This window comes from Cebus imitator, unplaced genomic scaffold (genome assembly GCF_001604975.1).
Source record: "Cebus imitator isolate Cc_AM_T3 unplaced genomic scaffold, Cebus_imitator-1.0 Scaffold33, whole genome shotgun sequence".
Taxonomy (NCBI): domain Eukaryota; kingdom Metazoa; phylum Chordata; class Mammalia; order Primates; family Cebidae; genus Cebus; species Cebus imitator.
Window position 1 is genome coordinate 6,924,363 of NW_016107348.1, and position 27,423 is coordinate 6,951,785.

A 27,423-nucleotide genomic window follows, 5' to 3' on the forward strand; every position below is an offset into this window, starting at 1 on the left:
GTCCTCTAACTTTATTTCTTGTTTTTCAAAACTATTTTGGCTACACTGGGTCCCCTGCACCTCCATATAAATTTTAGAGTTTATCGATTTCTGTGAAAGAGCTTGTGGGAATTTGAGAGAAATTTTATCCAATCTGTAGATCAGTTTGGGAAAATAAATACTATTCTTGAATCATACAAAAATGGTTGGACTGGCCATGGTGTCTCAGCACTTTAGGAGACTAAGGAGGGAGGATCACTCGAGCCCAGGAGTTCAAGACCAACCTGGGCAACATAGTGAAATGATACCCTGTCTTTACCCACATAAAAAATGGTTTTTTAATTAGCTGAGCATGGTGGTGTGCACCTGTGGTCCTACTTACTTGGTAGGCTGAGTGGGGAGGGTCACTTGAGCCCAAGAGTTTGAGGCTGTCATGAGCCATGATATGCCACTGCATTGCACCCTGGGCAATGGAGCAAGACCCTCTCTTTAAAAAAATAAAAAGGGCTGGGTCAGTGGCTCATGCCTGTAATCCCAGCACTTTGGGATGCTGAGGCCAGTGGATCACAAGGTCAGGCATTCAAGACCAACCTGGCCAACATGGTGAAACCCTGTCTCTACTAAAAATACAACAACAAAAAAAAATTAGCTAGGTGTGGTGGCATGCACCTGTAATTCCAGCTACTCAGGAGGCTGAGGCAGCAGAATTACTTGAACCCAGGAGGCAGAGGCTGCAGTGAGCCAAGATGGTGCCACTCCACTCCAGCCTGGGTGACAGAGCGAGACTCGGTTCCAAAAAAAAGAAAAGGAAGAAGAAGAAGAGGAGGAGGAGAAAAAGAAGAAAAAATGGTTGCAAGCATAGGTTCTGAAGTCAGGTGATCTGAATTCACAAGTAGCTCCACTCTCTAACAATATAATCTTAGGAAAATTAATCTCTGTAAACCTGTATAAATCTCAGTTTACTTCTATTTGAAATGAGCATATTAATATAATAATACCAACTTTTACTTCAGAATCAAAATACATGTTTTCCTCTCAGTCCCTAGGACAGTGTTGTTTCTAGTTATTATCACATTGTCTTTTTTTTATTCCACACCAGGGACTATGCAGGCTCTAGAGATAAAGAGAGTTGCAAGTTGAAGAATTGTCTTTGAAACGGTAAGATAGCCCTGGGTCCTGTGTTTTCGCTGATCTGGGCTGGTGGAAGATAAGAAAGTGGCCTTGGTGTCGAGGGGGACAGGGAAGGTGATTCCAATAGAAAGACACGTGGACAGGAGGAAGGACTGACTCTACCTTTAAAAAAAGCAAACAAAACATGGCTTTCTATTCATTCAAGCAACACGCCAACTCCCTACTATTTGTCAGTAGAAGATGAAAGGGGTGGCTTATTCTCTCTTCTCCCTTTCTTGTTGAGGTTTTCTCTTTAAAGCTTATGTTCATTTTTACTTGATTTCACAGAGTAATAGAGCGTCCATAGATAGATGGGCAGAAGGTGGTATTTGACTCACGTTCCAAGAAGCCCTGTGTTTTAGCCACCCTAAGAATGTTCCTGATGGTAATAACACACTTTGGTCCAGTGAAATGATTGCTTTCTTTCTCTCCAGACATTCTGCAGGGAACAATGGGACACACAGAAAGCCTTTAGTTCCCACACGATTTTCTGGTGGTAGGGGCTGTCCTTGTGTACTGAGGCCCTTTGTTCTTGTTCTGTTGGTTTGCAGGCTCCCAGAATGTCTGATTTTCAAGCTTCTGATCTACCATGTCCTGCTATTTCCAGTTGCCTCTGCCTCTGAGTCAGACAGCAGGAAGGAGACAAGCTCGTCGTGCCCTGGCCTGGGCTCCCAAACAAAGTGGTTCCATGTGCAGAGGCAGTGCCTCACATGTCCCTTTGGCCACCACTGGTTCCAGCTCTGCAGGAGCACTGACGGAATGTATCAACAGACTTTCCCAGGTATCTAAGGCACATTTGCAAAATGTCAAGTGACGCTTGATGACCAGCCTGCTGATGAACGGCAGCCTTCCAGGGGTCTTTGGATGGGACACACTGAGGCCACATTTTCAGTGTGTAATCGCCTCTCCCGAGTCAGAAAGCTCGCTGCCAAGCCGGAGCAGCCGTTCAACATGTAACTGGTCAAAGCGATTGCCATTTCCCAATCACCAGGCTCTGCCAAGACTCTGTTTCAGATTTTCTACTCAGAGAAGCAGCCTGGGAATTTGGAAGTTCTTTACGGAGGTTTCTGGATGAGCCTCCCTCCCCACATCTGCCATCTGAGCGCTCATGTTGGCCTTCACCACCTTCGCTGCGTCAGCTGCTTCCCCTTTATCAGTTCTCCCTCCTTTTATGCCAGCCTGTGCTCAGTAACAATCATCTTCTATTAGGATTTGTCTGTCTTGGGACCTTTAATGGTACTTGCTAGTGATGTACAGAAGATGTTAAGCCAGTGGCCAAGATCCTCAGCCAACTGTTTGCCACCCAGTCACAATCGGTTTACATGGAGAAATATGCAAAGCTCAGACAAATACATGCTTTTTATTGCTAGCTCAGTGTTTTGCCCCAATCGATAATACAAGCTTTTCTCAAATTAGCATGCCTTCTGCTTATACTGTGGGTAGAACCAGGGTCCTCACCAAAATCAGACTAAGGGATTTTTAGGGTCCTTTTTCCTGGCCCTTTTCATGGAAATGTGTCTCTCACAGTTCCATTGGACTACAGAATTCAAGAGCACTTGGGAATCTCAAGGGAGAAAACTGAAAAAGAATACACGAGATAGAAACACGGACTGTTAACCTTTCAGTTCATCCCATTACATGTGCCATCGCTTAGCACCAAGACCCATTAAATCCTTGCACTTGACCATCGTATGAGCAATCCCCTTTCTTCAAGGGTAAACTGGGGGTCAGAAGAGGTAAGGCCCCTTAGAAGTTCACAAATATGAGAGATCCAAGTAGAGGGGTAAGTAAGATTTACAGAAGAGTTGATGGTCAAGGAAACCAATTGGTAATCAAATTAGAATAGGCACGTGAACACGTAACCAAAGCTTATAGCTTAGAAAAAGACTTAGCATCAGAAATAAAGAGACCATCTGAGTCAGTGTATTCACAAAGTGTAAAAGTGAGCACAAAACCAGGCAACCAGAGAAGATGAAGAAAGCACATTCCATAGCTCAGAAACATGCCCAAGGTCCAAAGTCTAGAAAAACAGCTAATATCTAGGATTGATATGAAAAATCCTCAGTATGGGCTTTGAGAGTCTCTGCTAACTGATTCTGTATCTACTCAGGAGTCCACCTCTCCTAAAGATCCACATCTATATGACCTTCAGGCTAATTTATATCCTAGTCCTTCAACCATCCTTAGCCATCTTACTCATGTCCCACAACCTTAATTCCCACTGTACTTCCTTCTAACAAATGGAGCGTCTTTCCCCTTTAAAGCTTTACTCAAAACTCACTCTTCTAGGAATGTGTACCAGTTCAAAAACGTGTACTGTCGCAAAACCAGGCAATGAGAAGGGTATTGGTGAAGCCGCTGGCCCAAGAATGGCAGTGAATGTGCTTTTCTCCCTGTGGTCCTTCTTTTGTTTCTTTGTTCTAAGTCATCACTACAGCCCAGCCCAGGTGGCCCCACACTGTCCTCCGACATGCCAGGCCTCCATGGACAGGTCACATCTGACATGAAAGCTCATCTGTTTTTTTGGAAAGTGTTTTCAGTCTCTGTCTACAAGTGAGCTGAGCTCTGACCTTAGCATGGAGAGGGTTCTGCCCTGTGCTATCTAGATAAATAACTCTCCTTAGAACCTTGGGATAACCAAATGTGCCCCGTGAATTATTTTAGGGAGTGAGGCTAAGTGGATGGGCCCTGGCCCCCCTACCCACACTGCAATGGGAATAATTTTAAATCTGTTTTCTCTATTGAGGATATTGTATAATGTCAGTTAAAACCAAGGTTGGACATCCCTTTAAAAACATTGGAAACTACTTTCTTCAATCAGATGTTTCTGTTTTTACACTTTAATAGAAAAGGCCCACGGAAATGCTGGAACTGTGTGTACTGCTGAATTCTTATTCAATGTGAATATATTCTTCTATGCCAAAAGTGTGACAGAAGATGCCTTTAAAATGTACATGCTGCTTATAAATGTCTTTTAACACTTAGCTGAGATATTACCTCTTCTTGTCTCTCTTGAATTCTATCTCCAATCCCAATTAGATCCCATTCCTCCTCCTCGTACCCACCTAGGACTCCACACCGCTGTATCACTCCGCTGGGGCTGCCATACAGAATACTGCAGCCTGAGTGGCTTAAACAACAGAAATTGACTTTCTCACAGTTCTGGAGGCTGAAAGTCCAAGATCGTTAAGCAAAGCAGGTTAACTTCTTCCTGTGGCTTCTCTCTCTCTGGCTTGCAAAGGGTTTCTGTGGCACACATCTCCCTGGTGTCTCTGTGTGTGTCCAAAACCTTTCGTCTTCCAAGGACACCAGTCAGACTGAATTAAGACTTGCCCTAATGACGTTGTTTTTAACTTAATCACTTCTCTAAAGGCCCTATCTCCAAATACGGTTCCATTCTAATGTACTGGCTTTAGGGGTTCAGTATATGAGTTTTTCAGGGACACAACTCAGTCCATAACAACAGTATATGGTAACTGTCTGTTGATACATTTCCTCCAGGTCCATAGCAATGCATTTGTTAATCATGTATCTCCTGGGCTTACAGAAGTGGCACAGTGCCTGGGATAGAGCAGGCCAGAACAAATGTTTGATAAACGTATGGGTGAATATACATATGTCTAATACAGTTGGGGTCACTGAGGAGGGTTTTATTGATTTGCCTGCCTTTACATAAGAGAAAGAAGGAAACCTTCTACGTTGGGTACTAAAGGTACTTGAAAGTTGCTCAGAAGCTCTTCATGATGGAATCTGTGACTCCGCATCAAAGATCTCTGAAGTTGTTGCTAATGGAATTTAAAATGCTCACTGACTGCCATGCGACGATATGTTCATTTAACACTTTCGTGCTCACGGTTGTGTGGACTGCAGTATTGAACTGCTTAGGGAATTAACAATTAAAAGGAACAGGCAGGACCTTGGAAGGACAGAGTAAAACTAAAAGAAAAATTTAATGAGAGGAAAGGAAGAGTGGGTACTAAAGGGATCAGCTGCTTCGTTGCCAAGGAGACAAAGTAATGTTGAAGAAATTGGACCTGTACATAGAAACATCTGGATGGCAAACAAAAAGTTCAATGTTCCCAGCTGTTTGATGTACACAGAACTTCACTCCCTGATGTCTGAAAACATTTGGAAGGGTGGCTGGAGGCTTCATCTTTTTTCTGTGTTCCTGGTTGGGCCTCTCAGACCCCTGACTCTTAATAAGTCCACTGAAAAACACGGATTTACTAACACCAAATGATCATAGCTGCTACAGACCAAGATTTTGTTGTGTCCCGTGGCATTTCCAGCACATGGACTGTGGTATTAGGGGCATCAGTAAAAGACATGTGACGACGTGAGCCTGTCTGGGCACTTTGCACATCTGAATCCTTATCACTGCATGTGCAGTCATGCCGGACACAGGCCTACAACAAAGTAAATTCCACCAGCCTGATCTCTGCAAGGCATCCCATCCTTTTTGTATAGAGAAAATGGGGGCGGCGGAAGAATGTGACATGTGCCAAAGCAATGAAACAGCTTCCCAGATTCTCAGTAGCAAATTAGCATGTAAAAAGAAGTGCCCTGGGCCCGGTAAGGAAAGAACAGGATGGGATGTTTCACAGACATGGTTTTCATCTTCTCCTGCTTTGAAAGCTCAACTTTTTATGTGGTATCCTTGAGGGTTCGTGGTTTGGGAATGTAAGCCTTTTTCCTTCTGCCCCGAGGATGCCGGTGGTGCTGCGGCTGCGGCGTTTACCCCAAGGTAACTGCCACGAAATATCTCACTTTTACTGTTATTTTCGCATCGCTCTCATAGATCCACTTTGGAAGCAAAAGACATCATTCTATTCATAGCATTCCGTTTTTAGTAGTGTTATTTCCATTAACAAAATATAGCAATTCTCAATTGCTGGAAATGTCCAATCCTAGAAAATGTAGCATTCCTAGGTGTGATATTAACGTGGCTCCGGAACTGTTGTTGGCTGAAGAATTTTTTTGACTCCGATTTTTCCAAAATAGACCATTCTGATGATCCAGATGATTCTGTTGTTAGTTCTGTTTAGAAATAACTCCAAAACCAGTTTTTATATTTTATTTTCACATTGAAAATCAGTCAGATTTGCCTCCGCCTCAAAGAGCGTGTTTATCTAAAATTAAATGAGTGCTGGCAGCAACCTGAATTTTTTCTTTTTTCTAAATGGGATTAAGGGGCATTCTCTAAGTGACTGGAGTACTCGATACAGGAGCGAGTAAAAAGGATGCAGTATAATTACTCTGTGGTGACAGCTGCAAACGGGACCAGTCGAGCTCATCTCAGCAGAGACTTCTTTCCCTCACCAGGATACTGCGATAAAGAATCAAACCAGGTACAAGCACAGCACATGCAGGGGCACTAATCCAAGACTAAAAGGGCCTGGGAAACGTGGCAGCCAAGCAAAAACCCGAATTTTAATCATATTAGCTAACTCTTATTGAGCCAGACACAATTCTACACAACTTGCATACGTTACCTAAATTTGTTACTGCATACTTCAAAACCCCTTGATGTAGATATTGTAATTTATCCCCAATAAATAAGCAGAGGCATAGAAAGTGAGGTAATCTGCCCAACGTCGTGTGGATGGTAAATGGCAGAGCCTGGATATAGAACCAGGTTACCAGGGGCTCTTAACCTCTCTGCTCTCTGCTCCACAGTGCAAGGAATGGCCCAGTGTTATCCAGGTGGCAAGGAAGAGGAAGAGGCAGGAAACACCTCAGTGGGGAAGTGTCATCTCCACAGAGGTCACTAGATTCAGCGGCGAGTGAGTAGTTCCATATGGCTAGAAGCCTGGAGAATAGAGCAGATACAAAAATATGAAGGTCCCCATAAATTCTTTTAGGAAGTTATGACTTTATTCCAGAGTAATGTGAAACAGAATTTGTTTTGAGAGAAGCTGAAAGGCTGAACTCAATGACACCAACCCTAGGTGGTTAGTCCTTATCCAAATTGAGGATTGTTAGAGAAAATTTAGGAACAGATTGTTTATGATAGAGTCCATTTGTTTTCTTTAGGGCAATATGAGCAAATTCTAGATGGTGGAGTCTGATAAGTTTTAGCCTCATCCTTCCTAAATGAAAGTGTACCAGGACCCTTAGCAAGGGGTTCAGGAGACCAGAGGTGGCCTTCCTAGAACCAGAAAATCAGGACTGACTGGCTCAAAAATACATAATTCCCTTGGGAAATGGAGGTTGTTTAACCATTGCTTCTCACACAAAGCCTGAACCTGGCTGCTGAACGGCCAGCATGGTCCACGCCACAGCTCAATATGAGTGTTTGGCTTCATAACAATTCTCATTCCCGGTCTGAGATCAAAGTACCCACGCTGCTCGGTGGAAGAGTTGTGGTGGGAAGCGGCACTTGGCACATTCAGAACGCCACCACACGAGGCAGACACAGTTCCCAGGTACTTACTGAGTAAGGTTAAAATTGAGGATGCAGCTTGCTAAACTGACGCTATCAAGATAAATGGTGTACTATCTTTCTTGCAATTTTTTGCTTCACTTTCAAATAAAGCACAACTCAAATTATCTGATTACACCCTAGGAAATGTTTCTTAAAAAAAAAAAATAAGTAGCCTTATTCACAAGTAGCACAAAATTCGCTTTCATTCAAAGCAGATGAGAAGAGAATGAACAAGAAGCCACGGTTCCCTGTATCCATTCCGTTTCCTGCCTGCGGGATACTATTCCACAGACTAAAGGTGAAAACACAGAGACATTTAAATCTTTCTCACACCCTGGGAGCTTCGATCCCATAAGCTGATTTTTGCATACCAATAGTTATATCTGGATTCTGAACAAATGAAACTGAGCCTTCTCAGCCTCCAGTTTGAAGAGGCACAGGCATCTGTCCTCCGTTGACACACACCCAGCTAAAACACTGCAGCTTGGCTGGCCTTTTGTCATTGCTCTCTTGACAGCAAAATAACTATCATCTGGCTTGGCTGGATCAAAGAAGGACATGCATTTGAGGCAGGGCTGTTCCTTTACAGAATCACACTTTGTTATTATTACCTCTTTGGCAACATGATACTGAAATTAAAAATAGGCATCTTTTGATATGCAGCAGAAACCATCACCAGACCTGCAGACTGAGCTTGACTTTTTGCCTAGCAGTCTCTTTGAAAAGAAACTTCTGCTTCTACAGTTCCTCCATCTTTTAGCGGTAGCTTCAGATGTCAGGTTTGAACAAAGCTTGAAGTATGAGTCACAAACAACAAGACAGAGGGACTGATGATGTGTCTACTCCAATAGGGAAATGAGGACACACTAGAGGTCCTCATTTGTAGGTCCTAGTGTGCCCAACAGGAGGGCTGGTTTCAGCCTGCCCTAATCTCTGCTGCTTAGCAAAGGCCCACATCAGAATTGTTGGCTACCCTAGTTTGTCACACATATGATTAGTTTTCAAGCTGGAAACTGTGGATATCATTGTACATATGAGGCAGCTGAGATTGAGAAAGGAGGAGTGAAAACTTTAAAGTCCAACCAAGTACTGAGGTCCCATCTCAGGCTCTGTGCCACTTAAGAAACCATGTCCCAATTAATTCATTTTTGGTTATACTTGTTAATTTCAAATTAAGTATGGATGGATAACAGAAATAATCCTCTCACAAAAATAAATGTGGGAAGAGTTTGGAGGTGGTAGAAGTTACAGAGGCAGACATAAGGTATAGACCAGAATGAGAAATAGACCACACAACATAGAACAGAATAAGATCACGAAAGGATAAAGGAAAAGAAGAAAGAAAGTGTCATTATGGGTTGAATTATGTCCCCCAAAAGACATGCCAACTAGTCCTAACTGCTAGTACCTTTGAATATAACCTTATTTGGAAATACAGTCTTTGCAGACATCATCTAGTTAAAATGAGGTCATTAGCGTGGGCCCTAATCTGACTGATGTCCTTAGAAGACACACGGGAAATGTGCTGAGTTATGACAAAGACTGGGATTGGAGTGATTCAGCTGCAAGCCTAAAAACATCAGGGACTGGCGACCACCTCCAGAAGCTAGGGAGGGGCAGGGAAGGCATCTCCCCAGTGGGTTTCAGAGGGAGCACAGCTCTGCTGACAACGCGACTTTGGACTTCAGAACTGTGAGAGAATAAATTTCTGTTGTTTTAAGCCACACAGTTTGTGGTACACAGTTAGGCAGCACTAGGAAACTAATACAGGGTCAGAAGGAGAAGCCGGAACCTGAGGTCACCCAGCTATCCCCCGGCGTGAAGCAGAATTAAGATACTTCACCTGTTGGCTCAAAGGATATTTTCCAAAATTTTTTCACCCTTCAGAAAATCAAAGCAATCTTTACTTGTGCTCCATTTTCCAGCACCACCCTATGTTTTTGTTGTTTTGTTTGTTTGTTTGTTTTAAACAGAACTCTCTGAAGCTAACTTGATTGCATTTGCAAGTTCTGCGAGTAGTCCAGGCTTTAATATGTCCCATCCTAGAAACCTGAGCTCATGCAGGCCAGCCGGGCGAATCTCAACCATCTTCATGCTGTAATTTCATCTTAGCCATGTCCATTCCTCTTTAACTGGAATTTCATTCTTGTCAATGGACAGAACTGAAACCATTCAGGATTTGGAGAAGTTCCACCTCCCTGTGTCTATTGTAGTCAACTTTTGTTGGGTTTTGGCAAACGCACAACTCTCCACCTGCCAGGGTCTGTAACACAGACCCAGCTGCACAACGGAAAAAATGCACTCAGACACAAATTTCCAGTGGACAAGTGGGCTAGGGGGTCGTGATCCACTCACAGAGAGAGAGCACAGCTACAGAACTCTGACTAGGTCACCGTCTCCGCATTAATTCAGTATAGATCTAATAACAGAGGCCCTAAGTCAACACACTTGTAGAGAAAGATTAAAGGCCAGGTTCCAAACCTAAAGCAAACACCATTAGAGGGTAATCTCCTTGGTCAACCTCCCCCCAAGAGGGCCATCTGGCTCAAAGGTTAGTTTTAAGACCACGTGAGTAAATAAGCTAAGTAAACTCCCCACATTCCTTTGTTTCTACTCTAATTTATTTAACTAAGGAGACAAGGCTGCCTTCAGCCAAGAACTATAGAAAAAAACCTCTAGGCCTTCCAAAAGGGTTTCAGACTCTATAACTTTCTCTAATATTTTTCCCTTACTATTTTTGCCACCACCCTGACTGAATGCCCACCTCCACCTATATTGCGGGGCATCCTGCACTGCACACAGTATTACTGACACACAGCGCCATACCCACTCCTTCCTCCTGAAAGTCAAGGGAAAGAGAACCCACTGCCTGACATTTTCCTGCTGGGGACCCTGCAAAAGGCATGAGGGACAGGAAGCAATCCAAAGGTGAAGGCTGCTCCAGGGCACACGCTCTCTGTGCTTTGGCAACGCTGTTCTGCTAAGGGGGTGCCTGTTATATTTCCTCTTTCTTGCTTTTGATTTTTCTCCAATATACATAGTTCTTACTAAAACTTTCTTGTACATACTTCTCTAATACACCTTTGTTTGTCATCTAAGAACGATTTCTAGATCTGGAATCGCTGGGTCAAAAATTAGAACTCCTGAGGTTTCAGAGATGTGTCAACAAATTGCTCTGATGATATAATTTACACTCCCAAGTAGAAAGCCCTTAATTTCACCAACTTCACAAGAAATTTTTACTCTGATAAAATTATAAGCTGTATAGCTATATGATAAATTTACCTATTTGTACCCATAAACTAGAAACCAGACACATAATTTGAAGCCCATGTATTTCTCTAAAAAACTCTAGTTTATATCAGTTCTCTTTTTCTTTTTCTTTTTTTGAGATGGAGTTTCTCTCTTGTTGCCCAGGCTAGAGTACAATGGTGTGATCTCGGCTTACTGCAACATCTGCTTCCTGGGGTCAAGCGATTCTCCTGTGTCAGCCTCCCAAGTAGCTGGGATTACAGGCGCCCGCCACCACACCCAGCTAATTTTTGTATTTTTAGTAGAGACTGGGTTTCATCATATTTGTCAGGCTAGTCTCAAACTCCTGACCTCAGGTGATCCTCCCATCTTAGCCTCCCAAAGTGCTGGGATTACAGGTGTGAACCACCATGCCCGGCCTCAGTTCTCTTTTTAAAAATTGTATCTTAATGCCACCATGCCCTAGTAACTATACAACATCTAACACACAGTTAGGTACATAATAAATACTGAAATAAATGAATGTGATTTAATGTCTGATGAGAAACCAGTTTTGAAAAGCAGTATGTTACAGAGAATGTGTTCAGTATTTTTTTTCAAAATAGAAACTTCCTTAGTAACAGGACAAACAATTCAAGGAAGCAGGATCTTGCTTCCCTGAATTATGCTACCAAGATTTTGCCAAACAATTTATTCTTTAATCTTTACTTTTGAATGAATGATTTATTGACAAAGTACAAACAAAACAGCAAACACCAATGCAGAAGTGAAAGGAGAGCTTTCCATTCCTACGCCTGAATCTTGTTTTCCCTTCCAGAGGCCAATGCTATTACAGCCAAACATCATTTTTCAATGGTATCAATTCACCACGAGGCATTTGCCGAAGTCCATCACCAACGACCACCATTCCCACAGGTAAAGGCACGTTTTGCAAAGTTTTCGGCAAGTGCTCTTTCTACCCTTGGATGAAGGTGCAGCGTGGAGGGCTCCCTGGTGATGAATATCATCTGGAGATCAACAACATTTCCCACACCACCCTGGTGAAAGGAGCAAACATCTGTGGAGTGTCTGTCTGGCCTTCTCAAAGCAAGCTTGAAAGCACGCTTGTGTGTTCCAAGGGTGACACCCACTGGCGAGACATTATAACTGCAGGTAGCAGGCATTCCAAGATCTTCAGATGACAAATTTTTAACCTAACGCTGTAACAGACACAGTGATTCTCAGACATTCACCTATGCACCACTCCTGACTTTCTAAACACAGTAACCAGGCTTACCTATTTGGGATCGCAGAAGAGAAGGTTGAATTGTGCTATATCAGCAGTAAAGGTGTGTCTCTAGATGTTCATTCATTTGTACCACAGCTAATATTGAGAATGCACCAGATGCATGCCAGTTACTAAACACCTCACACAGTATTGGGAACACTGATGAAAGAAAGCACCGTCCTACCCTCAAAGGCGTTTTCGAATTTGGAAAAGAGGTGAAACATGCACAGACAACTATTGGATATGGCAATACGTGGCAACTTCTGCACTCACGTGTGTGAGTTTCACCTTGATTTATTTCATTTAGTCTTCACGCTCATTTTTGAAAATTTTACCATATTTTCAGAATTTACAGGTAGAAAAACCAAGGTTCAGAGAAACTAAGTGGCATGTCTGTGGTTACACAGCAATAAATGTCTGATTCTCATTTGGCATGATTCCAAAATCCAGACTTCTATCACCACCCAGCACAATTTGCCAGCCTAGCTCATAGATCAAAGGCAATTTCAATTGTTTCTCCAGGGTTTCTGGCCTGCATCTTATCTTATGTTTTAAAAGGATATCTCTATCACAGATTCAGTAGAGAATTTGTATTCCAATGAAACTACTATCAGACAGAGTAAGATGATAAATACATTGGAAAAGAAATCTTGAAAGTCATCATACTTGGTAGAGCACCCACTTCTCTATATTCAGATTCTTGTTAAGTTTTCTGCCAGCTCCCCTGATCAGAAGGATTGTTACATCAATACAGGTCCTTAAGCTAAGCAATATGGCAAAACCCCATCTCTACAAAAAATACAAAAATTAGCCGGACTTACAATTAGGTCCTTAGATATATATGCTCCCTTGCCCAGCTAATACATATAGGTCCTTAGTTTATAACTCTTGTGAGTCAAACATTTCTAGAGAAAGAAAATCTGGCTTATACACTCGGGCACCAAAATATACCAGCTGTATCAATCATGCTTTGATCAGAGAAGGGAAGTCATATATGTAACAGGAGATTATCATACAGATTTGGTCTTGCACAATTGTGAGAGCGGTCAAATAGTTGACTTTCTGTTGCTATTTTCACATTTCTTGCCGAGCCTGAGGTCAGCAAGGAAGACGTCCGGGAAGGAAAGATAGTTGTGAGGTGAGGGAGAGCGATGACAAACTGGAACCAAGAGGACAAGCTGGAACCTGTATTGGCCCCTTACAGCCTCCCAGCCTCCAACTTCAATGATGCAGGCAACCTACAGGAGGAGTGCTCTTTATAATGGGGCTAAACATGCTCTTTGTCCAGGAGAAGCAGCAGCTGGAGGAGTGGTCCAGTGAGAACTGGAGGTGCCCAGCTGCTGTCCATGCCAACAGCATGAGCCAACAGACCCTGGACCATGTGTGTGACCTGCACCAACTATCTGAACATAAAAATCATATGGCCCTGGCCCTTTTCACCTTCCAAATTGTATGCAAAGTGTCTCTTATGACCCACACTAACCTGGGATCATGCAGTGAAAGAAATTCTGGGAAATGTAGCTCCAGCTTAAATGCATCAACATGAGACAAAGCAAAACACAATATACATGCAGAATTATTTCGCTGATGTTTAATTAAATTGTGAATTATTTCTTTCCCTAAGCCATACCTAAAGCCAATTTTGGCCTATTTATTTGACTAAATTACTATATCAACTATTATCTAATGGCCATATCATAACTAAGAAAATATATTCTTAGTCATGACACATAACATGAACACTTTGTTTTACCTAAGGAAGGCATCTTGCATGGAATAAAAGAAGTGGAAAATGGATATAAAATTCATATGCATCCTGAGAAAACCCCAAATTCTTCGCTAATCTCAACATGTCCTTGAATTCCTCCTATACCTGTATGTAGTCATACCCAGGAAGCAAGGATCATTTTAGCCAGAGCAGCAGCAGACCAGTGCTGGAGGCCTAGGCTTTTCTTAACTCCACCATTGACAGCATGAGATTCTGTCAGCTCGTGACTTGATGAAGCTGGAGCCTGAGGCTACACCTTCCAGTCATACATAGCATGGCTGTGGACATGGTAGCCGCGAGCAGGGCTTCCTTCCCACTCTCCCCTCTTTGGCCTTACTGAACTAACCACCACAGCCAATGATTCTGGAGGCTTCAGAAGTTCTTCAAACAAACACTTCTCATCAGGATTTCAAATAGATCAGGACTCTAACGGCAGTGGAATGTGTCTCTGGTCATTACACACAGTCACACTCAACCATTTCCAGACTCTCTTCTGGAAAGTTGGTGGGTTAAATACCAACTCTTAATTGATTAATCAAAAGTAGCTTAATTCTTATAAAAAATGCAGTTTTAGCATGGAATTAAATACTAGCTACAATCTTCTGGTCTCCGAATACTCAATCTAGAATCTGGGTCTACTTTCTGTTATGTTCAACGCATAATGTCAGTTTTCAGAATAAATCACATGACAGATCAAAAATTACTGTCAATCATTTGCAAATATGTGACATTTAAGGTAATGAGGTATCATACTTTTCAGTCATCTACACTTAAATGGGCAGGAGACCTGTGAGTAGCGAAGGAATAGCAATGCTATATCTCATCATATACATTCAACTCTGTGTTTGTGAATTATCATGACTTGATTGGGTTGATGGCATCCTTGTGTCTGGTGTACTTGAAGTTGAAACACTGAATATTTGACCCTAGAAGCTAATTATGATTGCTTTGGAATCTGATCAAAGTACTGAGCTTGTTATTTTTAGAATACAAGCATAGGAACTTATGCACAATATATGAGATTAATTTTTTTGTTCCACATTGAAAACAATGGCTGGTGGAAAGTAAATTATCAAAAGTAAAATAAGTCCCTGTATTGGGTAAGAAGGTTCACACGAATGGATTACTAAATACTAGAATGCTGACCATAAAAGTACAAGGCATGGCTGTATTTGGCCAGTGGAAATTTCTGTGCAGTAAGTTCATGGTTATGTGACAAACAGAGCAGCCTTCTAATTGAAGTTAAAATAATGTTTAAAATATATATATATATGGCATGCATAGCACTAAAGCATCAATCCCAATTTATGCCTAAATGTCTAAAAGGCATGAAGAGTTTGGGGATTCACACAATAACAAAGGCCTGAAATAAATGGCCACCTAATCCCAAAGATAATCATCTGAGAGAAAGCCCAGAAAACTGATACTGTGGAAGATTCAACATTAAAAAGACATAATGTACATATGGGGTTTTTTTGTGGGTTTTGTTGTTGTTGTTGTCGTTTTGAGACAGAGTCTTGCTCTGTCACCAGGAACCATGCTGGAGTGCAGTGGCACGATCTCGGCTCAATGCAACCTCCACCTCTTGGGTTCAGGCAATTCTCCTGCCTCAGCCTCCCAAGTAGCTGGGACTACAGGCACATACCACCACGCCCAGCTAATTTGTGTATTTTAGTAGAGACGGGGTTTCACCATGTTGGGCCAGGATGGTCTCGATCTCTTGACCTCATGATCTGCCCACGTTGGCCTCCCAAAGTTCTAGGATTACAGGCATGAGCCACCGCACCCAGCCAGTAATGTACATATGTTACAGGTGTCTTCATAGATTTATTTAACCAGTGGGTGCCTTAGTCTCCCCTTGGGAGATTGAATACAAAATTGCTCACAAATAGCACAGAACTGAGCAGAACCTTATTCCTTATATCTACCAGGAAAGATCTGTACCAACAGGACTTTCCTCTGACATGCTTAACAGGATACAGCCGTGTTCACATTTAGATCACAGCTTATATTCTTGATAGAGGAAGTGATATTCATTGAGTGCCTAGTCTGAGCCAAGTGCCCAGTTTTATATTTCCCGTAACTTTCTTATAACAAGTTTTATTTCTCATTATCTTGCTGGGAAAAGGTCTTGACGTGTGTGTGATGGATTACATATTGTTTACTGAAAAACGATGGCAAGGAACACTGAGCCGTCCCCAGGCAGAAAACTGCTCGGGGCATTATAGAATAGTGAGCAATATGTCCTGGTCATGCACTAGTTAAACCAGTTCCCAAAACACAGGCTACATGACCTTGTCCCCACTGCTGACTTGCAGACTGCTTTCCAGCTTATTTTTATTTTAGCAGTGAACAGGCACTATTTGCCTGTTTAGTCTATTTTTATTCTATGAAAAAACACTGAACACCTGCTTATTAAAAATAATCACTTGTTCACAAAGACTAAATACACGGGTCAGAGTCTGCTCCGGGCTCTCAGCTCTCACATGCTGTCAGTGCCCTGACGTCCGACTCCGTTTCCCACTTTCACACTCTATCTTTGTGTCTGTTTCTTAACTCCTTCAGCACCACTTGGGTTGGGGTCTCCAAGACCGAGCTGGTCTCGGCATTATCTCCATTTACTTGTGAGGAAGTAGAAACTCAAAGAGCTGAACTCTCTTAGAGCTGATGCAGGAAAGAGCTGGCCTGAAACCCACATCCTTCTGACTCTAGACCTACATACTCTTTGCGGGGCACCACTTTGCTCTTGTTAGCCACACTGCTGCCCACTGGCCTTGGCTCTGCCCAGGTGTTCATTTGGCAGGAGCCCTTTGATACTAGCTCTCTGCTGTGGAACCTAGCTCAAGTCCCCTGGAGATTGTGGAATTCCCAGAACTCTGTCACCTTGCCCAGAGCCTTTTACTAAATTTTATTTTATCCAGGGGGTGGGGGAAGATACATGCCAAGTTTCCCTCATAAACACTACCTCATACACAGCTCTCAAAGCTGCCAGAACACCTCACAGAATCTCTTCCATGGTACTTTTGGAAAAATAAAAACAAAAATACAAGGACCCATGTCACACACTTCCCCAGAGACAAGGATGACTGGAGCTGGCTCCCTCTTCAAATGTGACAAAGGAAAGGGAAAAACACTAAGAAAGGAGTCTATCTTGCCACCAAAGTGTTGAATTCTGCAGTTCAACAAGTGCAGTGACCTGCTCAGCTTTGCTGTTTTGCTACAGGATGGAGACTAGCGTGGGGACAAAACAAATACCAGGAAGTCAGCCAGCAGGTCCCTGCAGTAATCCAGGTGACAGCAGATAGAGGGCAACTGCTTATAAGGTTATAATGAACAGCAGCACTGGAGGTGGAAAAATAGCAATCATACTCAAAAGGTAAAACCTAAAGATGTATTTAACGTGAATTAGTGTTTTCTAAAGCCATTCTCTCATACCAGCTATTGGAAAGCAGTACTTTTGTTCCTTTGTTAAATAAAGAAAAATCCAGACTTAGTAAGAAGAAACTTTATTCAAGAAGGATTCTTGAAAGAAGGGAAGAGGAAGAAGCTATTCCAAGAGGGGATGGGGGATTTCTGAATAAGGAGAGAGCTGTTACCATAGATCTGCAAGAGTCTCAACAATTAGACAAGAGGGTTGTTTTTTTTTTATGGAGAGTTGTAACAGACTAGAAAAAAAACTGGGTGTGGGCAAGTGGGATAAAGGGGGCATGGTCAGACAGTGACCAGAGAATGTTTACCCTAAGGGCTGACTTATTCTTAGCGGGAGTGATATGCTGGGCTAAGTGGGGCAACGTTCGGGAAAGTGGGAGGAGGAGAGAAAGAATAAACCAAAATGTGGTTAACAGTCATTCTGATCCCACTGCCCAGTGATGACAAGCAGTTCGGCTAATTATTTATGAGGGAAAGAATGAGGATTTGGAACATCTGTGTCAGGCCTTGTCGCGGGTAAACAAGAACAGCATCCCTGCGTCTTATCTAAGTCATGTGAGGAAGGGGGTTTCTGCAGTAAGCCATTTTCCCTAACACACGGGGAGGGAAGATATCTCCTCACCTTCACCGGTTTTCAGGATCAGTAAACGTTCAACACTGTCGTCTTTTCTCAGGCTGGGTGCTAACCCACCTAAGCAGTTAGTTGAGGTGTGAGGACAAGGGTGAACACCCGGCTCAAGAACCGATGTAGGCTGTTTGTTAGGCCTGGGCTCTGAACTGCCAGCACTGGACAGTCCTAGTGGGTCATATCATTGCCTCTTCAGATGGCCGCTCTTAAATGCACATATTCTTGGAAAACAAGTGAAAAACTGCTGATAGCTTTAATGCAACACCAGAAAGAACAAAAGCTAATGTTTTCACAATACCTACTTTAAGCTAAGCACATTAATTTTATTCATTTGTTTCTTCATTCAGGCAAAAATATTTAACGACCTCAGTCATGTGCCAGGTGCTCTCCTATACCACAAGGACTCAGCCACAAAACAAACAGCAAAAAGAAAACCTACCATCAGCCTACTCAGATCCATCAGCCTAATGCGGGAGGTAGTTAAACAAGCATATAAATACATAAATTGTATATTTTCTTTCCATAATGAAAGCTATTAAGAAAATAGAAATTAGGCTAAAGAAATAGTGAAGGGTGAGTGCTCCTTGTTTTATAAAGGAAAGTCCAACAAAACCACTCCAAAGAGAAATTTTAACAGAGACCTAAATAGAGGGAAAGAGGAAGTCATACAAAGAGATAGGGAGGAATATTCCAAGCAAAGCAATGGGCATGTGCAAAGGCCCTGAGGTACCAAGCAGCTGAGCAGTTTGAGGAAGAGAGAGAAGACCAGTGTGGCAAGGGGCATGTTCTAACCCAATGCAAGGAAGTTAAGAACCTTGAAATGAACAAGCCCTCCAAGAAATATGGGACTGTGTGAAAAGATCAAATATACATCTGATTGGTGTACCTAAAAGTGACGGGGAGAATGGAACCAAGCTGGAAAACACTCTTCAGGATATTATTCAGGAGAACCTCCCAACCTAGCAATGCAAGCCAACATTCAAATTCAGGAAATACAGAGAATACCATAAAGATACTCCTTAAGAAGAGCAACCCCAAGACATAATTGTCAGATTCACCAAGGTTCAAATGAAGGAAAAAAATGTTAAGGGCAGCCAGAGAGAAAGGTCAGGTTACCCACAAAGTGAAGCCTATCAGACTCACAGCGGGTATCTCGCCAGAAACCCTATAAGCCAGAAGAGAGTGGGGCCAATATTCAACATTCTTAAAGAATTTTCAACCCAGAATTTCATATCCAGCCAAACTAAGCAAAGGAGAAATAAAATTCTTTACAGACAAGCAAATGCTGAGAGATTTTGTCACCACCAGACCTGCCTTACAAGAGCACCTGAAGGAAGCACTAAACATGGAAAGCAACAACTGGTACCAACCACTGCAAAAATATACCAAAACAGAAAGACCATAATGCTACGAATAAGCTGCATCAGATAATGGGCAAAATAACCAGCTAGCATCATAATGCCAGGATCAAATTCACACATAAAAATATTAACCTGGAATATAAACGGGCTAAATGTCCTAATTAAAAGACACAGACTGGCAAATTGGATAAAGAGGCAAGACCCATCAGTGTGCTGTATTCAGGAGATACATCTCACGTGCAAAGACATACAATAGGCTCAAAATAAAGGGATGGAGGAGTATTTACCAAGCAAATGGAAACCAATAAAAAGCAGGGGTCACGATCCTAGTCTCTGATAAAACAGACTTTAAACGAACAAAGATCAAGAGACAAAGAAGGGCATTACATAATAAGAAAGGGATCAATGCAACAAAAATAGCTAATAGCTATTCTATATACATATGCACCTAATACAGGAGCACTCAGATACATAAAACAAGTTCTTGGAGACCTGCAAAGAGACGTAGACTCCTACACAATAATAGTGGGAGACTTTAACACCCCACTGTCAATATTACAACAGATCAACAAGACAGAAAATTAACAAGGATATCAAGGACTTGAACTTAGATCTGGACCAAGCAGACCTAATAGACATCTACAGAACTCTCCACCCCAAATCCACAGAATATACATTCTTCTCAGCACCACATCACACTTTTCTAAAATTGACCACATAATTGGAAGTAAAACACTCCTCGGCAAATGCAAAAGAATGGAAATCATAACAAATAGTCTCTCAGACCACAGCGCAATCAAATTAGAACTCAAGATTAAGAAGCTCACTCAAAACTGCACAACTACATGGAACAACCTGCTCCTGAATGACTACTGGGTAAATAACAAAATTAAGACAGAAATAAAGATTTTTTTGAAACCAATGAGAACAAAGACAAAATGTACCAGAATCTGTGGGACACATTTAAAGCAGGGTGTACAGGGAAATTTATAATACTAAATGCCCACAAGAAAGAAAGAAAGATCTAAAATCGACACCCTAACATCACAATTAAAAGAACTAGAGAAGCAAGATCAAACAAATTCAAAAGCTAGCAGAAGACAAGAAATAACTAAGACCAGATCAGAACTGAAGGAGATACACACACACACACACACACACACACACACACACACACCCTTCAAAAAAATCACTGAATCCAAGAGCTGGATTTTTGAAAAGATCAACAAAATAGACCACTAGCCAGACTAAAAGAAAAAAAGAGAAGAATCAAAATGACAAAGGAGATATCCCCACGGATCCCACAAAAATACAAACTACCATCAGAGAATACTATAAACACCTCTATGCAAATAAACTAGAAAATCTAGAAGAAATTGATAAATTCCTGGACACATACACTGTCCCAAGACTGAACCAGAAAAAAGTCTAATCCCTGAATAGACCGATTACAAGTTCTGAAATTGAGACCGTAATTAATAGCCCACCAATCAAAAAAGTCCAGGACCAGATGAATTCATAGCCAAATTCTACTAGAGGTACAAAGAGGAGCTGGTACCACTTCTTCTGAAACTATTCCAAACAATGGAAAAAGAAGATATCCTCCCTAACTCATCGTATAAGGCTAGCATCATTCTGATACGAAAATCTGGCAGAGACACAAAAAAAGAAAATTTCAGGCCAATATCTCTGACGAACATCAATGCAAAAATTCTCCATAAAATACTAGCAAACCAAATCCAGCACCACATCAAAAAGCTTATCCACCACAAGCAAGTCAGCTTCATCCCTAGGATGCAAGGCTGGTTCAACACATGCAAATCAATAAAGGTAATTAATCACAAAGAGAATCAGTGACAAAAACCACGTGACTATCTCAATAGATGCAGAAAAGGTCTCTGATAAAATTCAACATCAATTCATGCTAAAAACTCTCAATAAACTAGGTATTGATGGAACATATCTCAAACTAATAAGAGCTATTTATGACAAACCCACAGCCAATATCATACTGACTGGGAAAATGCTGCAAGCATTCAAGCATTCCCTTTAAAAACTGGCACAAGACAAGGATGTCCCTTCTCACCACTTCTATTCAACATAATATTGAAAGTTCTGGCCAGGACAAGCAGGCAAGAGAAAGAAATAAAGGGTACTCAGACAGGAAGAGAGGAAGTCAAATTGTCTCTGTTTGCAGATGACATGATTGTACATTTAGAAAACCCCATCATCTCAGCCCAACATCTACTTAAGCTGACACGCAACTTCAGCAATGTCTCAGGATACAAAACAAATGTGCAGAAATCACAACCATTCGTATATACAAATAACAGACAAGCAGAGCACCAAATCATGAGTGAACTCCCATTCACAATTGCTACAAAGTGAATAAAATTACCTAGAAATACAACTTACAAGAGATGTAAAGGACTTCTTCAAGGAGAACTATAAACCACTGCTCAAGGAAATAAGAGAGGACACAAACAAATGGAAAAACATTCCACGCTCATGATTAGGAAGAATCAGTATCACGAAAATGGCCATACTGCCCAAAGTAACTTATAGATTCAATGCTATTCCCATCAAGCTACCACTGACTTTTTTCACAGAATTGGAAAAAAAACGATGTTAAATTTTATATGGGACCAAAAAACAGCCCACATAGCCAAGACAATCCTAAGCAAAAAGAACAAAGCTGGGGGCATCATGCTACCTGACTTCAAACCGTACTACAAGGCTGGAGTAACAAAAACAGCATGGTACTGGTACCAAAACACATACATATAGACCAATGGAACAGAACAGAGCCCTCGAAAGTAATGCCACACATCTACAACCATCTGATCTTCAACAAACCAGACAAAAACAAGCAATGGGGAAAGGATTCCCTGTTTAATAAATGGTGTTGGGAAAACTGGCTAGCCATGTGCAGAAAGCAGAAACTGGACCCCTTCCTTACACCTTATATAAAAGTTAACTCAAGATGGATTAAAAACTTAAATGTAAGACCTGAAGCCATAAAAATCCTAGAAGAAAACCTACGCAATACCATTCAGGACATAGGCATGGGCAGACTTCATGACTAAAACACCAAAAGTAACAGCAACAAAAGTCAACATAGAAAAATGGGATCTAATTAAACTAAACAGCTTCTGCAGAGCAAAAGAAACTATCATCAGAGTGAACAGGTAACCTACAGAATGGGAGAAAATTTTTGCAATCTATCCATCTGACAAAGGGCTAATATCCAGAATCTACAAAGAATTTAAACAAATTTACCAGAAAAAAAAAAAAAAAACATCAACCCTCCCACCCTTTCTCCCTCCCTCCCTCCCTCCTTCTCCCCCCACCTCTCTTTCTCTCTCTCTGGGCAAAGTGGTTGAATGAATGGTAAAAATCACTGGTAAAAACCTGTAAAGTTTTGATTAATGGGAAAGAGGATTTGAGAGGCTAGTCTTCTTAAGCTGTGGCAAATCTAGTGTGTTTTGTGTGTCTTTCTGTATTGTTCTGTCATAATGAGAGGTACCTCAGGATAAAATGCATCCCTAGGACCCCATAGGCCTGCTTTTCAAGATGACCCAGAAGACTTGGTCAGTTATAAACTTTGCTGTAGATCCCTAAAAAAACTGAATGAGGTTTCCTTCTTGTCTTGTACGTCCCTGGGAGCTTGACCTTGTAACCTTATGGCTGTGCTTTCTCTTTTCGCCATGACAGCCCAGGTTCAGGGTTCAATTCCTGGCTTGGAAAATAGGTCTTTTACCTTCTATGTATTTATATGTGGTGTGTGTGTGTGTGATGTTTATATATGAAAGAGCTTTAATTAATTGGTTCAATAATAAATCAAATATTTTGTCAGAAAAGTAAAAGTGTAATGCCTTTCATTTAGTTCATGTGACTTAAGTCATCTTTGGGAAATACAGTTTTAAAGATTATTGGTAAAATAAAAATTGTTTCAAAAATGTAAACATTTGTTCTAAATCGTACAGGTCAGATATTAAGTTTGCTAAATGCTTTAAAATCATAAACTGCTTCTTTGACTTTTGAAAATTGTTCAACTTACCTACTTTGGAGCATTAGATTCTAGACAAGGTGGTGGCCGTATGGAATTAGCCCAGCCCCCTAACTGTGTAAAGAAAGTCCTAAACCTACTGGGCTGCATTCCCAGACAGTTAAGGCATTCTGAGTCACAGGATAAGATAGGAGGTCGGCACAAGACACAGATCATAAAGACCTTGCTGATAGAACAGGTTGCAGTGAAGCCACTATAACCCACCAAAACCAAGATGGTGACGACAGTTTTGCTACACTCCCACCGGCGCCATGACAGTTTACAAATGCCATTACAACATCAGGAAGTTACCCTATATGGTCTAAAAAGAGGAGGCATAAATAATCCACCACTTGTTTAGTATAGCATCAAGAAATAACCAAAGGTGGGCAACCAGCAGCTCTGTCTATGGAGTAGCCATTCTTTTATTCCTCTACCTCATTAATAAATTTGCTTTCACTTTGCTCTAGGGTCTCACCCTAAATTCTTTCCTACACGACATATAAAAACCTTCCTTTGGAGTCTGGATCAGGACTCCATTCCTGTAATACTCACAGTAGCATCCTATGGGTATGACTAACCCTTCTACCATTGAGAAAACTAAGAATCTGAGCAGTCACATTTTCCTAGGCTGACGCTGCTAGTGAGTGGCTAAGGCTAAAACCCAGGTTTGCCTGACTTGTGACTTGCCCACACTGTGCTTCTTTCCATGCCGACAGATACTTGCGCTGCAAGCGTGCATTCCCTCCTTGCCAACAAATTATGCAGCTATTTATTAAAGAAAATGCAAAGTCAAGAACGTAAAGGAAATCACTGAGTTTGCTTTTAAAACGCTCCATGTATTTTCATTAAGCCATTTGCTGCTAAAAGATCCCTGACCGGGTCAAAGTCGGAGAACGCTGGATCTGTTTCCCTTTCTCTGGATGCTTCAACAGAAACTAATGGCTTCAAACATGTCTGAGCAGTCAAATGAGCAAGGACAACTCTGAAACTCATTGCCTCTTGGTCTTCTGTTGGGAGAAAGAATGCTGTCCCCGGTAAGAATCCTACTGCAAACCCAGACTGGGTTTGTTCTGTAATAACTTGTTTTTTGACAAAGCGGCTGTTGTGGAGCCCAGAGAAGATGAAAATCTTTGGGATTTGGGTGTGTTCAGAAAAACATTTGCAATAGAGCATAGGCAAGAAACCAAATCTGGCAGAGTGAGATTGTCTCGGCTTATGTCATTGGGTTGGGTCCGACCATGGGCCAACGCCTGTCACTGGCTCATCAGTGTTTTGGGTTTCCAATCCCTGAATGCCTCAAGAAAGTAAAAATTCCATGGAAAGAAATAGAAACTTGGTGCTTCACTGTACAAAGAACAAAAGAGGAACATTAAGAAGGGCCAGAGATTCATGTCTCCTCCAGAGAAAGCCAAAATATGCTTCAACCAGAATGTATTACCTCACTATAGTCTTAGGAAACAAACATTAAACTGCATGGGGGAAGGAGGGGATGGAAAACAAGGTGGCCATACTTCTCTAAAGAGGGACATAATTACGTTCATTAATAGTTGCTACCTGGTTGTTTCCACACAGCTAAAGAAATGGTGTGCGTGGCCAACAGGACTCTTCGTCCATAGAGGAACAAAGAACAATGAAAGCTTCTCTAATCAGCATTTCAACACTCCTTCCTTTTTATAGCTTTTCAAACAATGTGTGACAACATCTTAGACACATGACACAGAGGATAAAGTGTCTTGGGGTTAGGATAAGCCGGCATCTAAATTCCGACTCACATTAAGCTGTTGCCCCTTGGACAGGAAAGCTAATCTCTCTGCTCCTCAGTTTCTTCTGGTGTAAAATAGTGAATGGGCTACCTTCCTTGAAGGGCTTTTATTGAAGAGTAAAGAAAATGATACAAGTAAAATTGTCAGGCAGAGATCCTAGGACGGTGCCAGATAATTTTTTAAAACTTTTATATGCTCATAATCAATTAAAAATAAAAGCAAGTTATCGTTTTTGTTTTGTTTTTCCTGACACCAACAATTTGATGTATTTTCAGCCAACTGCAGAAATTGTCCAGTTGTTCAAAATGAGAGTCAGCAGCTGCTCTGGCATCATTCTGACTCAGCCTTTTAATTACTTTGTCTACATTCTTCCTTGATGCCTTTTCTTTAAAGGTTAAGTAAAAATAAGAATTATTCTTCAAAATCGACTCAGCCTTGTAATTACTTTGTTGACAGTTTTCCTCAATGCTGCTTCTTTAGAGGTTAAATAAAAATAAGAGAATTATTCTTCAAAATTCCTTCCAAACACATTTCTCTACTTTCTAATGCCCATGGCTTTTGCCACATGCTAGAGGGAGCTTCGGGACATCTTTAAAGTAAGGTGCTCTTCATCAACTCAGTCTTCCATCCCATTCCCATTGCCAAGTTATAACTCAAGACAGTCTTGTACCCTGGTACAGCTGTATTTCCTCACAGCCTTGGCAGGACTGAAGTATGTTACTGCAGAGCTAGTATACCAGCCACTTTACAGAATCCTGTGTTCAGCTGGCAGAAAAAAAACTGATGAAAAATCTCAGAAAACTGAGGGCAACATATCACACAGGATAGCAAAAGTTAGCTCCATATAGATTTGACAGCCATTAGCCTAATATTTTCTGGAAAGCTGCTGCGGTAGGCAGAACAATGGCCCTGCAAAGATGCTCATGTCCTAATCCCTGGAACCTGTCAATATGTTCTTTAGGTGGCAAAAGGAACGTGGCAGAGGTGATTAAGGATCGTGAGATGGGAGAGTATCCTGGGTGAGTCAGGTGGATTCACTGTAATCACAAGGTCCTTATCAGGGAGATGGGTCAGAAGCAGGAACTTGGAAGATGAAATATTGATGGCTTGGAAGATAGAAGGGCTGTGAGTGAAGGAAAGCAGAGGGCTTCTAGAGCCTGGAAAAGACAAGGGACAGATGCTCCCCTAGAGCCTTCAGAAGATGTGCCCGCCTGGCAACGCCCTGATTTTACCCAGGTGAAACCCATTTCGGACATCTTCCCTCCAGAACTGTAATATAATAAATTTGTATTGTTTTAAGCCACTAAGTTTGTGGTAATTTGTTGCAGCACCAAAGGAGACTAATGCAACTGCTGAAGTTTATATTTTCGGCTTAGTATTTTTTTGAAGTAATGATGTCTATAATGGGGTTGCCAAATTTAAAAAACAGAAATAGAAGGCACTCAGTTCAGTTTAAATTTCAGATAAGCAGGTCAGGCAGGTGTGGTGGCTCACGTCTATAATCCCAGCTCTTTGGGAGGCCAAGGCAGGAGGACTGCTGAAGGCCAGGAGTTTGAGACCAGCCTGCACAACACAGTGAGACCCTATCGCTACAAAAAATAAAAATTAGCCTGGTGTGGTGGCGCATGCTTGCACTCCCAGCTACCCGAGAGGCTGAGGCAAGAGAATGGCTTGAACCCAGAAGGTTGAGCCATGACCAGGCTGCTGCACTGCACCCTGGGTGACAGAGTGAGACCCTGTCTCTAAAAAGTTAAAAAAAAAAAGTAAATACAATAAACAAATTTCAGATAAGCAACAAATAGTTATTTAAGCATGGACTGTGCCATATTTGCAACATACTAAAAACATAATCATTATTAAATCTATAGTCCATTTAACTGAGCATCCTGTATTTTATCTTTCAACTTTGGGTCTTTACATGAACAATCTTCTGGGGAAAGAATACTTACCTTTTCTATCTTAAACCTACTTTTTTCAGGTTTTGAGATTTCAATTCACCTAGAACTATCATGCAAATATGTGATTAAAAAACCAAACTTCATCTCATTTAGTCACTGTAGGCTTGGGCTATATGTTTTTTCCATGTTTAATAATAAATTTCCAATTATATCCACATGGAAAACTCCTGGAGCCTAACACCTGATCCTTTGATCAAGGCCGATCTCTTGGCCTTCCAGAAAAACACCTTTCGGTGTGAAGTGCATATGGGAGAGGGCAGCTAGAACTGAGTGTGCGAAGCATACACTGTGGTTTTGTAACATACAAGAATATGGCGTGCTTTCTGTGTTTTCACTACAGGGCATGTCTCTATTTGGACGTCGCAAACCTCAA